This window comes from Chiloscyllium punctatum, chromosome 12 (assembly GCF_047496795.1).
Source record: "Chiloscyllium punctatum isolate Juve2018m chromosome 12, sChiPun1.3, whole genome shotgun sequence".
Classification (NCBI taxonomy): Eukaryota; Metazoa; Chordata; class Chondrichthyes; order Orectolobiformes; family Hemiscylliidae; genus Chiloscyllium; species Chiloscyllium punctatum.
Genome location: NC_092750.1, coordinates 23,137,544 through 23,151,945, shown reverse-complemented (window position 1 = coordinate 23,151,945; position 14,402 = coordinate 23,137,544). Strand labels below are relative to the sequence as shown.

Below are 14,402 nucleotides of genomic sequence, written 5' to 3'. Positions count from 1 at the left end.
GATTCTGTATTCAGTATAAACATTCAGAAGTTTGTATATTTAGAGCAATAATTTTCCACAGTACATTCAAGTAAAATGAATTCAAAACGTGCATTTACCGCAGCATGCAGTTTTATATTCTCATACTGTTTGTCAGCTCCTGTTTTACAGTACTTCAACATGATATTGAAAGTAAAGTATTAGCTTTTCTCAGCATTCTCTAAGTGAGGAAGTTGTGGCTTCAAGTCCCAACCCAGACGTTTAAACACAAAATATCGAGAGCTGATTAGTCTTTATGGTCTGCTGCACTGTTGAAGGTGATACTTTTCAGGGCCATAACCTAAGTTGTAAAAGAAATCAAAGGACCCAATTGTACGTTTAAGTATATGGATTTTCATTGTGTTAAAATCAAGCCCTCTACCAAAGACAAGGCTGCTCTGGGGAAATGTCCTGTTTTTGCTAATCTCATTGTTAATGCAGGAGTGGATTGCATATTAGGAATTAGGTTTTATTTGCTCAGCCTTCTGCATTGTATTAACTGACGAAACCAACAACTATATCTCCTTGTAAGCTATGTAAAAGTAAGGCGTGGTCTGATCCAAATACAGACAAAGCAGCAATTCACTAAAATTGACAATGTACTCCAGTATTTGTTTGGTCAGCAAGCAACCATACTCCCAAGACAAACAGCTGTTTAACAGTAAGATCAGTGCAGGTTTAAATTTGCTTGTCTCATAATAACTCTGACAAATGAACATGCATTTCAAATTTTAACAGCTGACTTCAGTTATTTTTATTTTAGAGGTGATTAATAGACAGTTTGAATGGAAAGCGGTGTTGTAACTATGATGTAGAAAAGTTCTGGAATGTACAGCACAGGTCAACCTTTATTGAAATTGTGCAACTTGTCTTTAGAGTTCAATAAAATCTTGGGCTTCTCGCATCAAGGGATTAAGGTGAATTCTTAGACTTGTCAGGGCAACTTGAAATATTACAGGAAAACAAAGCTGTGGCAAGATGATTTTGGCACAAGTTGATTTTGGGCTTTACAAAGATGGTATGGAATTTTAGGAAGTAGAGGAGGTAAACTTGGTGATCCATGTTTAAGGATGAAAAGAATGGTAGTCATAAAATTTCATGCCTCACCCTACAGACAGAATTTAAAGAGACCGCATTTTGAAAGATCATGTTCAGTCATGTTCAGTGATAAAGAAGTTGGTCTGCATGCCCACATAGAGGACCCATTTTAGGTAACCTTTGCCGAAGGACAAGAACCAGACAAGAAACTCTCAACATAATGGCTGTGAAAATTTATCAGTTACAAATACCAAACTAATAATCTTTATGATTTACAATCAATAAACCTAGTTTAATACAGGTTTTGGTTTCTACTTTTGCCTTTTTAAAAGATCACTTGAGGTAAGGGACTGACCAGGTTACTCTGTGAAGAGCCAGAATGGTCTTGATGAACCAAATAGAGTCCTTCTGTACAGTTATGCTTATGATTTTTAGAATGTGTTTTGCTTTAAAACTTAACCTTAATCTAACATTTTTTTTCCACAATTGCTTTCAACATTGACAGAAATATCTTCAAATGATGTGCGAAAAGACATTGATTGCCTAGTGTTATTATGACTAGGCGACTTATCCAGAGACCCAGATAATGTTCTGGGGACACGGGTTCCAATCCCACATAGCAGATGGTGAATTTGAATCACAGAATCCCTACAGTGCAGGAAGAGGCCATTTGCCCCATCAGGTTTGCGCCAATCCTCTGAAGAGCATCCCACCTAGACCCAGCCACCTATCCTATCCCCACATTTACCATGCACATTGTAAGGCAATTTAGCATGGCCAGTCCACCTAATCTGACAAAAGGAAACCAGAGCATTTGTCAGAAACCCCATGCAGACACAGGGAGAACATGCAAACTCCACCCAAGGCTGAAATTGCACCCAGGTCCCTGACATTGTGAGGTAGCAGTTTAACCACTGTGTGACCATGTCACGTGTTTGAATTCAGTTTTTAGAAAGTCTGGGATTAAGTGTCTAATGCTGCCTATGAAACTGTTGCCTATTATCAGCAAAACCTATCTAGTTCACTTAATGAAGGAATTTTACAATCCTTACCCTACCCAATCTGGCCTACATGTGACTCCAGACCTACAGCAATGTGGTTGACTCTTACTGGCCGAGCGAGTGACACCCACATCCAATGAATGATTTTTTTTAAAAAAAGATGTATTTCAATTCTTCTAATATAAGAAAAATGGAGCAAAATAATAAGATTCTGGCGTCTGCAACTGTAATGTAATCCAGTTCTCAAGATAGGCAGTTGTTCAGCAGTTCCTCAAATGTTGAGGTTACAATAATCATAATCAGGAAGTTCAACCATACTCAGAAATGTTCCCAATTGTTAACTGTTCTACCAATTCTTCATTTCTCCCTTATTTGAAAATCATTTTTGCTATTTATTGCTTTGGTTGGTTCACCAAAAGAACTGTGTTCAACGGAATATCAAAACATCTTTAAAGAAGTTAAGCACACATAAAGAATTGAAAAACAAAACTGAACTAGTTCAATATGTATTTTTTAAAAATTTGCTTGTTTTGGCTCCTTTTAACTACTGTCACCCATACATGACTGCTCACTTCAGTGCAAGCACATTTTGCATAATTGGTTTCAGATTTTGCTCAATCATTCATAGGATGTGGGAGTTGCTGGCTAAACAGATATCTATTGCCCATCCCTAATTGTGACCCAACTTCTTGAACTACTGCAGTCTGGGTGTCAAAAGTACACTCATTGTTGTTAGAAAAAGAGTTTCAGAATATTAATCAGAGATGATGAAGGAACAACATTATCGTTCCTAGTCAATTATGATAGTTTACACCATGCTGGTGTATAATAATTTGATTATGCAACTATTAATGAGAAAGCATGAGTTCTTATTTTGTGAATGGTTAACAAAAAATTGAATTTATGGAAGAATTAAGCAAATGATGCCTGTTCTGCCTAAGAACAGATTTGTATCCGATGATTTGTTGTGAAGAGAGAGGAGTGTGCAATATATAAGGGAAGGGAGACTATAGACCATTGAAGAGAAAGTGGTAATATATGGGTGCAAAGGTCAATGACAAGCAGCAACACCCTCACTTTAATAAGGGAACAGTAAATGCCTGTGTCTAGCATTTTGCCGAGAGTGGTAAAGTGAGGAGATGAAGATTTAAATAGATGGATTGGGTCGAAACATGGGGTTGACAAGAGGGGTAACCATAAAGGGAAATCATGCATTTTGGGGTTCACCAAGGTTAAGAGGCTGGACTTGAAACTCTCTGTAAGATGTGCAACCAATTTCTTTTAATGTCATGCTCTAAATAACAAGTGCAAATTGAACTAAAAATGACTGCTACTTCACTGGGAATGGGTGGAGTAAGCGTTTTGTTCTTCACTCTCAAGTGATCTGAGACCCTTCTAACAAGGACAGCATTACATAGTCATCCAAATGTTACAGATAAAACACATTAAGCTCTATGTGCTATCTGAATCTTAGGCGTTAGTATACTGTGCAGATTACACATCATGGCTCCAAGCACTCTTGATTATATTGTACAACATTATGAATCAATCCCACTAATGGCTATGATGCACCACAACTTAATCCTCTCCTGCCCAGGCTGAGCAGATGTCTGATCTGCGGCAGTCTTCTGAGTGCTGATGACCTGGGATGATTCTCCCTCAGCAAGCTCTAGAGATGTGACAGTAATGTGTTAACCCTAAGGTGCTGTTGACTCCCACTCAAATATCCACTGAAGTGTCAGTAACTGAGCTGGTGGAGGATGCAGAAGGCTACCAGACTGGTACATCCTGTAAGTGATCTGGGCTTCTCCCTCAGGGATGGAGGAGGAGATGTTTTATGGGGCCAATCTCTAGGCCACCAAGACCAAGTATTGATGCTTGCAGGAAACAAAAGAGAGAATATGTTGCAAACAAGGGGTTCTGGCTTGTTAAGGATTCTTACACAGTGTGCAAAGAGAAGATGGTGGCACTTATCCTGATGGAGCAGAGAAAGTTATTAACCTTCCTCCTACACGGCTTTGAGGTATGTAGGGAAGAGGTGTTGGAAATTCTGGAAAGGGTGAAAATAGATAGGTCCCCTGGGCCTGATGGCATTTATCCTAGGATTCTCTGGGAAGCAAGGGAGGAGATTGCGGAGCCATTGGCCTTGATTTTTATGTCTTCGTTGTCTACAGGAATAGTGCCAGAAGACTGGAGGATAGCAAATGTGGTTCCCTTGTTCAAGAAGGGGAGTAGGGATAACCCTAGTAACTATAGGCCGGTGCGTCTCACATCTGTTGTGGGCAAAGTCTTAGAGAGAATTGTAAGGGATAGGGTTTATGAACATCTGGATAGGAATAATGTGATCAAGGATAGTCAGCATGGTTTTGTGAAGGGCAGGTCGTGCCTCACAAACCTTATTGAATTCTTTGAGAAGGTGACTAAGAAGGTGGACGAGGGGAAAGTGATAGATGTGGTGTATATGGATTTTATTAAGGCGTTTGATAAGGTTCCCCATGGTAGGCTACTGCAAAAAATACGGAGGTATGGCATTGAGGGTGAGTTGGAGGTTTGGATTAGGAATTGGCTGGCTGTAAGAAGACAGAGGGTAACAGTTGATGGTAAAGGTTCATCTTGGAGTGCAGTTACTAGCAGTGTTCCGCAAGGATCTGTTTTGGGACCATTGCTGTTTGTCATTTTTATAAATGACCTGGAGGAGGGGCTAGAAGGTTGGGTGAGCAAGTTTGCGGATGATACGAAAGTCGGTGGAGTTGTTGACAGTGAGGAAGGATGTGGCAGGTTACAGCGGGATATAGATAAGCTGCAGAGCTGGGCAGAAAGGTGGCAAATGGAGTTCAATGTAGCTAAGTGTGAGGTGATTCACTTTGGTAAGAGTAACAAAAATATGGGGTACTGGGCTAATGGTCAGATACTTGGTAGTGTGGATGAGCAGAGAGATCTTGGTGTCCATGTACACAGATCTCTGAAAGTTGCCACCCAGGTAAATAGTGCTGAGAAGAAGGCATATGGCGTACTGGGCTTTATTGGTAGAGGAATTGAGTTCCAGAGTCCTGAGGTCATGTTGCAGTTGTAGAAGACTCGGGTGCAGCCGCATCTGGAGTATTGTGTGCAGTTTTGGTCGCCATACTATAGGAAGGATGTGGAGGCACTGGAACGGGTGCAGAGAAGGTTTACCAGGATGTTGCCTGGTATGGTAGGAAGATCGTATGAGGAAAGGCTGAGGCACTTGGGGCTGTTTTCATTGGAGAAAAGAAGGTTTAGGGGTGACTTGATAGAGGTGTACAAGATGATTAGGGGTTTAGATAGGGTTGACCATGAGAACCTTTTTCCACGTATGGAGTCAACTATTACGAGGGGGCATAGGTTTAAATTAAGGGGTGGTAGGTATAGGACAGATGTTAAGGGTAGCTTCTTTACTCAGCAAGTCGTGAGTTCATGGAATGCCCTGCCAGTAGCAGTGGTGGACTCTCCCTCTTTATGGGCATTTAAACGGGCATTGGATAGGCATATGGAGGACAGTGGGCTAGTGTAGGTTAGGTGGGCTTGGATCGGCGCAACATCGAGGGCCAAAGGGCCTGAATTGCGTTGTATTCTTCTATGTTCTATGTTCTAGGTCATTGAGACCTCACTGATCCGGGTTGTAATTTCAAACCGGGCTGGCAGGGTCTGGTGTCATGTCCTCCTCTAGCGGCCCTGGGGAAGTGGATGGCTGTCCTGTACTCCACCTCCTCCCCCAAGACCTGTATGTCCCTATGCCCATAACCGGGTGCCAATTTTCCCTTATATTCTATAGCTGGGACAAATAAATCAAACTATTCAGGGCAGTTCAGACTGAGCAACTGACTAGTGCCAGGAATCCTGAATGTCCCTGCAGGGGCAAGTACCTTTTACCTTTGGCAAACCAGAGAATGGAACAAACAGGGTGGCATAAAGAGTGATGTCTAGTTCATGAGATGAGTTTGAGATGAAAGCACAAGAAAACTCACTTGGCCTCATGGAGAGAAAGTTACCAAAGGTTGTACTTTGTCGATTTGTAGTATGATTCAACCCATTGATTCAGTGACTTGCCGTTGTTTTTTGAAATCTAATGCGTAAAAACCAGTTTTTAAAATGCACTTTCATTGAATTTCCTCATTTCTGCAAACAAGCTGTGGTGATAGTCCCTCTCAAAGCAATGTGGATACAATCTATAGCTAAAGATAGCTAAAGACAAAGGGAGATAGCTAAAGAGATAGTGGAGGCATTAGTGGGATCTTTCAGGAATTGCTAGAACTAGGAATTGTCCCAGAGGACTGGAAAATCACTAACATGACATTCCTGTTTAAAAAGGGAGTAAGGCAAAATACTGATTAACCTAACCTCGGTCATGGTACGATCCTGGAGTCCACTGTGAAGGATGAGATTTCTGAATACTTGGAAGTGTACGGTAAAATAGGGCAAAAGTCAACATGGTGTGATCAAGGGGAGATCATGCCTGACAAATCTTCTGGAATTCTTTGAGAAAGTAATGAGCAGGTTAGACCAAGGAGAGCCAATGGATGTTATCTATCTGGACTTCAATAAGGCCTTTGATAAGGTGCCACACAGGAGGCTACTGATTAAGCTAAGGGCCCATGGTGTCAGAGACCAGGTGCTAGCATGGATAGAAACTTGGCTGTCTGGCAGAAAGCAGAGAATGGGGATAAAAGAGTCCTTCTCAAGGTGACAGCCGGTGACAAGTGGTGTTCCACAAGGCTCAGTGTGAAGACCACAACTTTGCACTTTATGCATTAATGATCTAGATGAAAGAATTGAAGGCATTCTGGCTAGGATTGCAGATGATACAAAGATACTAGAGGGACAGGTAGCATTGAGGAGTGGGGAAGCTGTGGAAAGATTTGGACAGGTTAGGAGAGTGAGCAAAGAAGTGGCAGATGAAGTACACTGCAGCAAAGTGTGAGGTCATACACTTTGGTGGGAAGGATACAGGCATGGACTACTTTCTAAATGGAGAAAAAATTCAGAAGTCTGAAGTGCAAAGAGATTTGTGAGTTCTAGTTCAAGATTCTTGCAAGGTAAACTTGCAGGTTGAGTCAGTAGTTCAGAAGGCAAATACAATGATGGCATTTATTTTTATAGGACTTGAATATAAAATGACTTTATAAATGACTTGGATGAGGGGATTGAAGGAGGGTCAGCAAGTTTTCAGATGACACAAAGGTTGGAGGTGTTTAGAGGGCTGTTGTAGGCTGCAGCGGGACATTGACAGGATGCAGAGATGGGCTGAGAGGTGGCAGATGGAGTTCAACCTGGATAAATGCGAGGTGATGCATTTTGGAAGGTGGAATTTGAAAGCTGAGTACAGGATTAAGGATAGGATTCTTGGCAGTGTGGAGGAACAGAGGGATCTTGGGGTGCAGGTACATAGATCCCTTAAAATGGCCACCCAAGTGGACAGGGTTGTTAAGAAAGCATATGGTGTTTTGGCTTTCATTAACAGGGGGATTGAGTTTAAGATTCGTGAGATCTGGTTGCAGCTCTATAAAACTTTGGTTAGACTGCACTTGGAATACAGCGTCCAGTTGTGGTCGCCCTATTGTAGGAAAGATGTAGATGCTTTGGAGAGGGTTCAGAGGAGGTTTACCAGGATGCTGCCTGGACTGGAGGGCTTATCTTATGAGGAGAGGTTGACTGAGCTCGGACTTTTTTCATTGGAGAAAAGGAGGAGAAGAGGGGACCTAATTGAGGTATACAAGATAATGAGAGGCATAGATAGAGTCGATAGCCAGAGACTATTTCCCAGGGCAGAAATGACTAACACGAGGGGTCATAGTTTTAAGCTGGTTGGAGGAAACTATAGAGGGGATGTCAGAGGCGGGTTCTTTACACAGAGAGTTGTGAGAGCATGGAATGCGTTGCCAGCAGCAGTTGTGGAGGCAGGGTCATTGGGGACATTTAAGAGACTCCTGGACATGCATATGGTCACAGAAATTTAAGGGTGCACACATGAGGATCAGTGGTCGGCACAACATCGTGGGCTGAAGGGCCTGTTCTGTGCTGTACTGTTCTAGGTTCTATGTTCTATGTTCTATAAAAGCAGGGATGTACTTCTGTGCTCTATAAGGCTCTGGTCATACCACATAGAACAAAGACAATTACAGCACAGGAACAGTCCCTTCAATCCTCCAAGCCTGTGCCGATCCAGATCCTCTATCAAAACTTCTCACCTACTTTCTGAGGATCTGTATTCCTCTGCTCCCTGACCATTCATGAATCTGTCTGGATACATCTTAAATGAGGCTATCGTGCCCACCTAAACCACCTTCGCTAGCAACACATTCCAGGTACCACCACCCTTTGTGCAAAGAACATTCCACACATATCTCCCTTAAACTTTTCCCCTCTCACCTTGAATTTGTGACCCCTAGTAATTGAGTCCCCTACTCTGGGGGAAAAAAGCTTCTTGCTATTCAACCTGTCTATACCTCTCATGATTTTGTGGACCTCAATCAGGTCTCCCCTCAACCTCTGTCTTTCTAATGAAAATAATCCTAATTTACTCAACCTTTCTTCACAGCTAGTACCCTCCAGACCAGGCAACATCCCGGTGAATCTCCTCTGCACCCTCTCCAAAGCATCCACATCCTTTTGAAATGTGGCAACCAGAACTGTACATGGTATTCTAAATGTGGCCAAACCAAAATCCTATACAACTGCAACATGACCTGCTGACTCTTATACTCAATATCCCATCCAATGAAGGAAAGCATGCCGTATGTATTCTTGACCATTCTATTGACCTGCGTTGCCACCTTCAAGGTACAATGGACCTGAACACCCAGATCTCTTTATACATTTGGAGTACTGTGCACATTTTGGACCCTTGATCTCAGGAAGGATTTACTTGCCGTTGGGCATGTTCAGAGGAGGTTTAAGAGAATGATCCCAGGAATGAAAAGCTTAACAGGTGAGAAACGTTTGGCGACTCTGGGTCTATTCTCCTTGTTTAGAAGTATGAAGGGGAATCTAATTGAAACATACAGAATACTGAATGGCCTGGACAGATTAGAAGTTGGGAAGATGTTTGCACTGGTAGGAAAGAATAGGACCTGAGGGCACAGCCTTAGAGTAAAGGAAAACTTTTTAGAACCGTAATAAGGAGAAACTTCTTCTACCAGAGAGTGGTGAGTCTATGAAATTCATTACCACAGAAGGCTATGGAGGCCAGGTCATTGAGTATATTTAAGACCGAGATAATAAGTTCTTGAGTGTCAAGGGGATCAAGGGTTACATGGAGAAAGCAGAAGAATGGGATTGAGAAACTTATCAGCCATGATTGAATGGCAGGGGGCAAAAAAAAAGCAGATGCTGGAATCCAAGTTAGACAAACAGAAGACTGGAGGAATACAGCAAGCCAGGCAGCGTCAGGAGGTGAGGAAGTCGATGTTTCATGTGTAACCCTTCTTCAGGTCCTGAAGAAGGGTTACATCCAAAAGGTCAACTTCTCCACCTCCTAATGCTGCCTGGCTTGCTGTATTTTTCCAGCATCATGATTGAATGACGGAGCAGACTCTATGGACTGAATGGCCTAATTTTCTGCTTCTCTGTCTTATGGTCTTATATTGCCTTGTACTTGCAAGGAAACCGGCAAGATAGAGAATCCCACTACCTGGGCTGCATCACGAGGGATGGATATGGACAGCTATGATCTGGAGAAAATGGCATCAATGACATCTCATATGCATTTGTGAATCGAGGATTGAGATATACTACATAAGTCACCACTTGATCCTTGAAAAGAAGAAAAGTATGAATTACAGCTGTAACTTTGCTGGCCACTGAGATAGGGTGGCCACCCATTCCTTCCCTGTTCTAGCAGATTACACAGTTCAGCGTTGGTGACCGGAGGCATCGTCAATCTGATGCTGCACTGTGTTTTTGAGAGCTGTAGAAAGTGACAATGTGAATGAGTTCAAATAACAATGAGTTCATGCGATGTCTGGTCATTCTCCATCTCATTGGCAGAATTTACCAGCTGCTTCTCACGAGAGAGGAAAGAGATGACTGTTGTTGCTGGGCTCACAGACAACATTGTAATTATTTTCTCCAACAACACTTTCTTTGCCTGTGCAATAATGCTATAAGAAATCCATCATCTGTGATGTGCATATTAGTGAGCCAATAATTTGTGGGAAATGTTGTAAATAGAGCAGCATTTCAATAATGCTAATCTTGAGCCGCCACATCAGTCAAAGTGAAGCATTGCTTTATGACCTGGGCCAGTAATGCCATGAAGGCTTCACAAAGCTATTACTTCAGTAGGTATGAAGAGAGGTTGAGTAGATGATCCAGATGTTTGTTACAGAACCAAAGTGCTAATTTTACATTGCAGGGGAGTGAAATTCTAGCATTATTCACCATCAGAGAAACCTTTCCTGAAAAAGAAAGCTACCTTTGAACTTCACAGACCATGTAATTGCATACTTAGAGTTCTGTGTATGAATGTGGCCGTTGCAAAGTATTGCCTTCCAGTGACAGTTATGAAATGTGAATTCAGAAGTTGTGAACTCAATTTACTTTAGCATCTCAATAGATTTGCTTTTCTGACTTGATCCAAAAGCAGTCAGTGCAAACTATGCAACGGATATGATTGCATGATGCCATAATTTTTAAGGCTTTTTGTTCAAAACATTTTACTAATGAATTGCAGTTTTATGCTGGATGGATGGCATTACTGAATCAGTGGATGTATGATTAGTGCACTGGCAGGGCTTTCAAAGAATTATATTCACTCCAAGAAGAGAAAAACAGTAACGTACTTCACCCGCTCAGTGTGCTGTGGTGCCATTTTGTATTCTTATTGTGCAGCTGACTTTGAATCGCAGACTGCAAGGTTTTAACTTTATGTTCTCCTAAGTAACTTGCAGGCTCCGCCTTAAAGCAGAATGGTCACCTCATCCTTCATATTCAGTTTTGAGCTGCTGTCCCTGTATCCCAGATGACCTTTCAGTCTCTCCTCATTTCCATCCATACCCTTTATGTAATAATTATAATCCCAATGTGCCCCTTGATTCCAAGACTTTGCAAATTTCCCATGTAGAAGCCAGAATCATTGTGACTTGTGAACCTACCTCCCCCCACAGAGCTTCCCATCCCATCCAATGCTGTTTGAGATCCCTCTCTTCAATCTCATCTTGCTACCTTTCACTGTAATCATTCCCTCAGCAACCCATCCCAGTAAACCCCAACGTCACACTTGAGCTTCCCACATTTCCCACAACTTCACAGACTGCCACGTGATAAGCTCCTGACCATTAATGCCCAAATGGCACTAGACATGACTGTGATCCACACTCTGGAATACTTTATCATATGCATGGCCCATACCCAGTCAGATGTCTCCACAACACATCGAACAATAAAGCACCTGACTGGTCACACTTGTAGGACTGACTGCAGTTCAAATTCTAGACTGCAATGACATGGATCTTAGAATCTGGTGGACCAACAGCTTAACTGTGGCAGCACCCCAACTTCTGTAAGGATCGGTGCTTTGTAACTTGCAGATAGTCATTTCGTTGAAGCACATGCAGTGTTTGCACCAATTAAGCAGCTGGCACATATTGTAGGTGTAACATTTATATGGCACACTGCAATATGGCAACATCTCTAGCCATTTGACTATTCAGTGCTCTGAACTGTGATGAGCTGTCTGCCTCACCATTTGCATTCTCAAACAATTCAAACCCAAGAGGCTGATAGCCTCTGGAGGTGGTGGTTGCATAGTCATAATGGTCACTAGGCCTTGTAATCTGGAAAAAAAACTTCTGCAGATATGGGTTTGAATTCCAACATGGTAGATGGTGAATTCTGGAATACAAAAAGCCGAAAGGAGGCCATGTAACCACTACTGATTGATTTAAAAACCCATCTGGTTCTCTAATGCCCTTTTGGGAAACCAATTTGCTGTCTTTACTTGGTCCAAACTGCATTGTTTTAAAAGGCCTGTGAGTTAGCTCTGAAGAGCCTATTTGCTAAAATAATGCAAGCCATGAAAGCTGACAGCTTCCAAGTAAGTGCAAAATGAGCTTTAAGAAAGTAAGCTTAGTGTCATTAGATGTATCCTGTGTTGATGTATAAGATGCTTTTGTGATCCTGCATGCAGTAACCTGGCAGAGGGATGCAAGTCATAAGTGCCCTCAGCTCCAAAGGGAAGGGCTGAAGTGGTAAATCGATTGATCTGAATGCCTCTATGATGAGTGCCCACATGAATGAATGATGTCCTGTTCCATGAAGCATGCAGGGATGTTGTGGTAAAGACATTTGTCTGAAGGTATGTAGAAACAACCAGTGAGCCACTGTCTACCCTCTGTCTAGTGTCTTGGGGAAGGAGACGAGAATCAGGAACTGCTCTGAAATGAGACAAGCTATTAATGAGAGGCAAAAGCATGGAAATAACAAAGTTGCCATTCACTAACAAGATTCCCTTCAAACCTTAAAGCGAAAAATCAGAAAGTTTTCTTGACATCAAGAATTTGATTTTTCAGTTTTCATCATATTTTCCTAACTTCCTCACTACTGGCCACACCACTCAAAGGAGCATAACATTTCACCCCTTCATTATATTCTTATAATCCTTTAAATCTAAATGGTATCAGAATAGTTTCTAATGTTTATTACATTATGATTGTGATCTAGAATACCAGTCAATTTTCTTTCCTTTCTTGTTCAGGGGTACTCAGGACATTTGGAGCACAATCATTGCATGAGAGATCAGTTAGCTGCTGGGGATCAAATAGTCACATCTTTGAACAGGTACATCCAGAGAATGTCAGAAGTGTCAAGGTTGTTATACAGCACTAAACATCATTTGAAGAAAATCTACTAATTTACGAATAAGTCTCTCAAAGACTTGTGTTGGAATTGTGCAGTGAAAACAAGTAAATTATGCATATTTTAATCACCACATAATCTTGCTCCCAGCATGATGAGAAAACAATTTTACAGGGAAGGAATTTTACCTCTCTGTCTCCCCTTACTTTTATTCTGATTGTAAATAGTTTATTTGCAGGTATAATATTATGGAATTATCAAATCTTATTATCCAATCTTCATACTGTTTTTAGGATTGAATTTTATCTGCAAATGTACACTTTAACAATTATGCTTTTCATTCTTCCTACAAATTTCTGATTCTGCTATACTTATTCTGTTGCAGTCTGTTTCTTAGCCATCCTGTATTTTCCTTTCCTCTTTTTCGCGTTAATATTTCATTAATGAAGCATCATGATGATAAGATTGAACCTGGGCTTAAATCTTAAATCCGAAAATGCGTGCGTTTAACTGAAATGGGATGTAAGAATTTAAAAACTCTTGAAACCACACACCAACCTGTCTGTTAAAACTTGAAGGAGGCAGGAGAGGTTAAGTTAAAATATTTAAAGAGACTTCATGCCTCAGATTCATTTTCATTTCCAATTTAAGCCAAGCTGGTAAACCTAATGGAAGGAAGCCAAGGCCAGATAAAAGTAGTTAGGGCTTGCTACCCTGGTGTTTAAATAGATTATTAGTAGAGGTAGAAACAAAACTGGGAAATCAGAAGCAAATTACTGCAGATGCTGGAATCTGTACTGAAAATAAAAAATGCTGGGAATCACAGCAGGTTAGATAGCACCCATGGAGAAAGAGCAAGCTAATATTTCAAGTCTAGATGACCCATCGTCAGGGCATTAGTTCGGTGGTCTTTGCTTCATGATTCTGATGTTGAAATGACCTAATTTGGCTGGCCAGACCTTTGGTGTTCGGTTGTCTTTCTCTGGAAACTTTCATTGGTTTGTAAGAAGTACAGAGCAACTCATTCACTTGGAAAATGTCTCTGGTTTATCAATTGAGTAACAATTCATAGCAGCTGCTGCAGGATGGCTAACTGGTTTTCTTCAAGTTTAATCTGAGTTTTTTACTGCAGCAGCGAACAGATAGCTTTCGCTGAGCAACAGCACACACACTTCTGTGTCTTTCTTTCTTTCTGTGTCTGTGACTCTGTAACTTGTGTCCAGCTCCAAACTGGTTCAAGTAAGACTGTCACTAGTACCTTCTGGTTTCTATCAAAAAATATTAAACAGAACAAATTGATAATTTATATTACAAACCATTTGGGAAAATGTGTTGATACTTTAGACCCATTATTCCCCGGAGTCAATAGAAAAGTTAAATTACTCATAGTCCCCAATTTTCCTGCCTGATTCAGTCAGTTTCACAGAAAAAACTGTCCAGGTTTCTACACCTAACCAAAAAGTATTAATTATTGCAAAGAAATCCATTTTAACCACAGGCAAACAGAACTTTGAATTACCAACATACAACTGT

General features: G+C 41.3%; 1 protein-coding gene across 5 annotated transcripts in view; it reads left to right on the top strand.

Annotated features, from left to right (window-relative positions):
* The window catches only part of atrip (ATR interacting protein), a 125,557-nt gene that overhangs the window by 8,432 nt on the left and 102,723 nt on the right, over nucleotides 1–14,402 (top strand). The window contains exons 1-2 of one of the 5 annotated variants that reach the window (XM_072582094.1): nucleotides 12,252–12,369; nucleotides 12,769–12,851. The exons of the other annotated variants lie outside the window; for them this stretch is intronic. The gene's annotated coding sequence lies outside the window, so the exon portion shown is untranslated. Of the gene's footprint in view, nucleotides 1–12,251; nucleotides 12,370–12,768; nucleotides 12,852–14,402 lie in introns of those variants that run through there. 5 annotated transcript variants of the gene reach the window in all.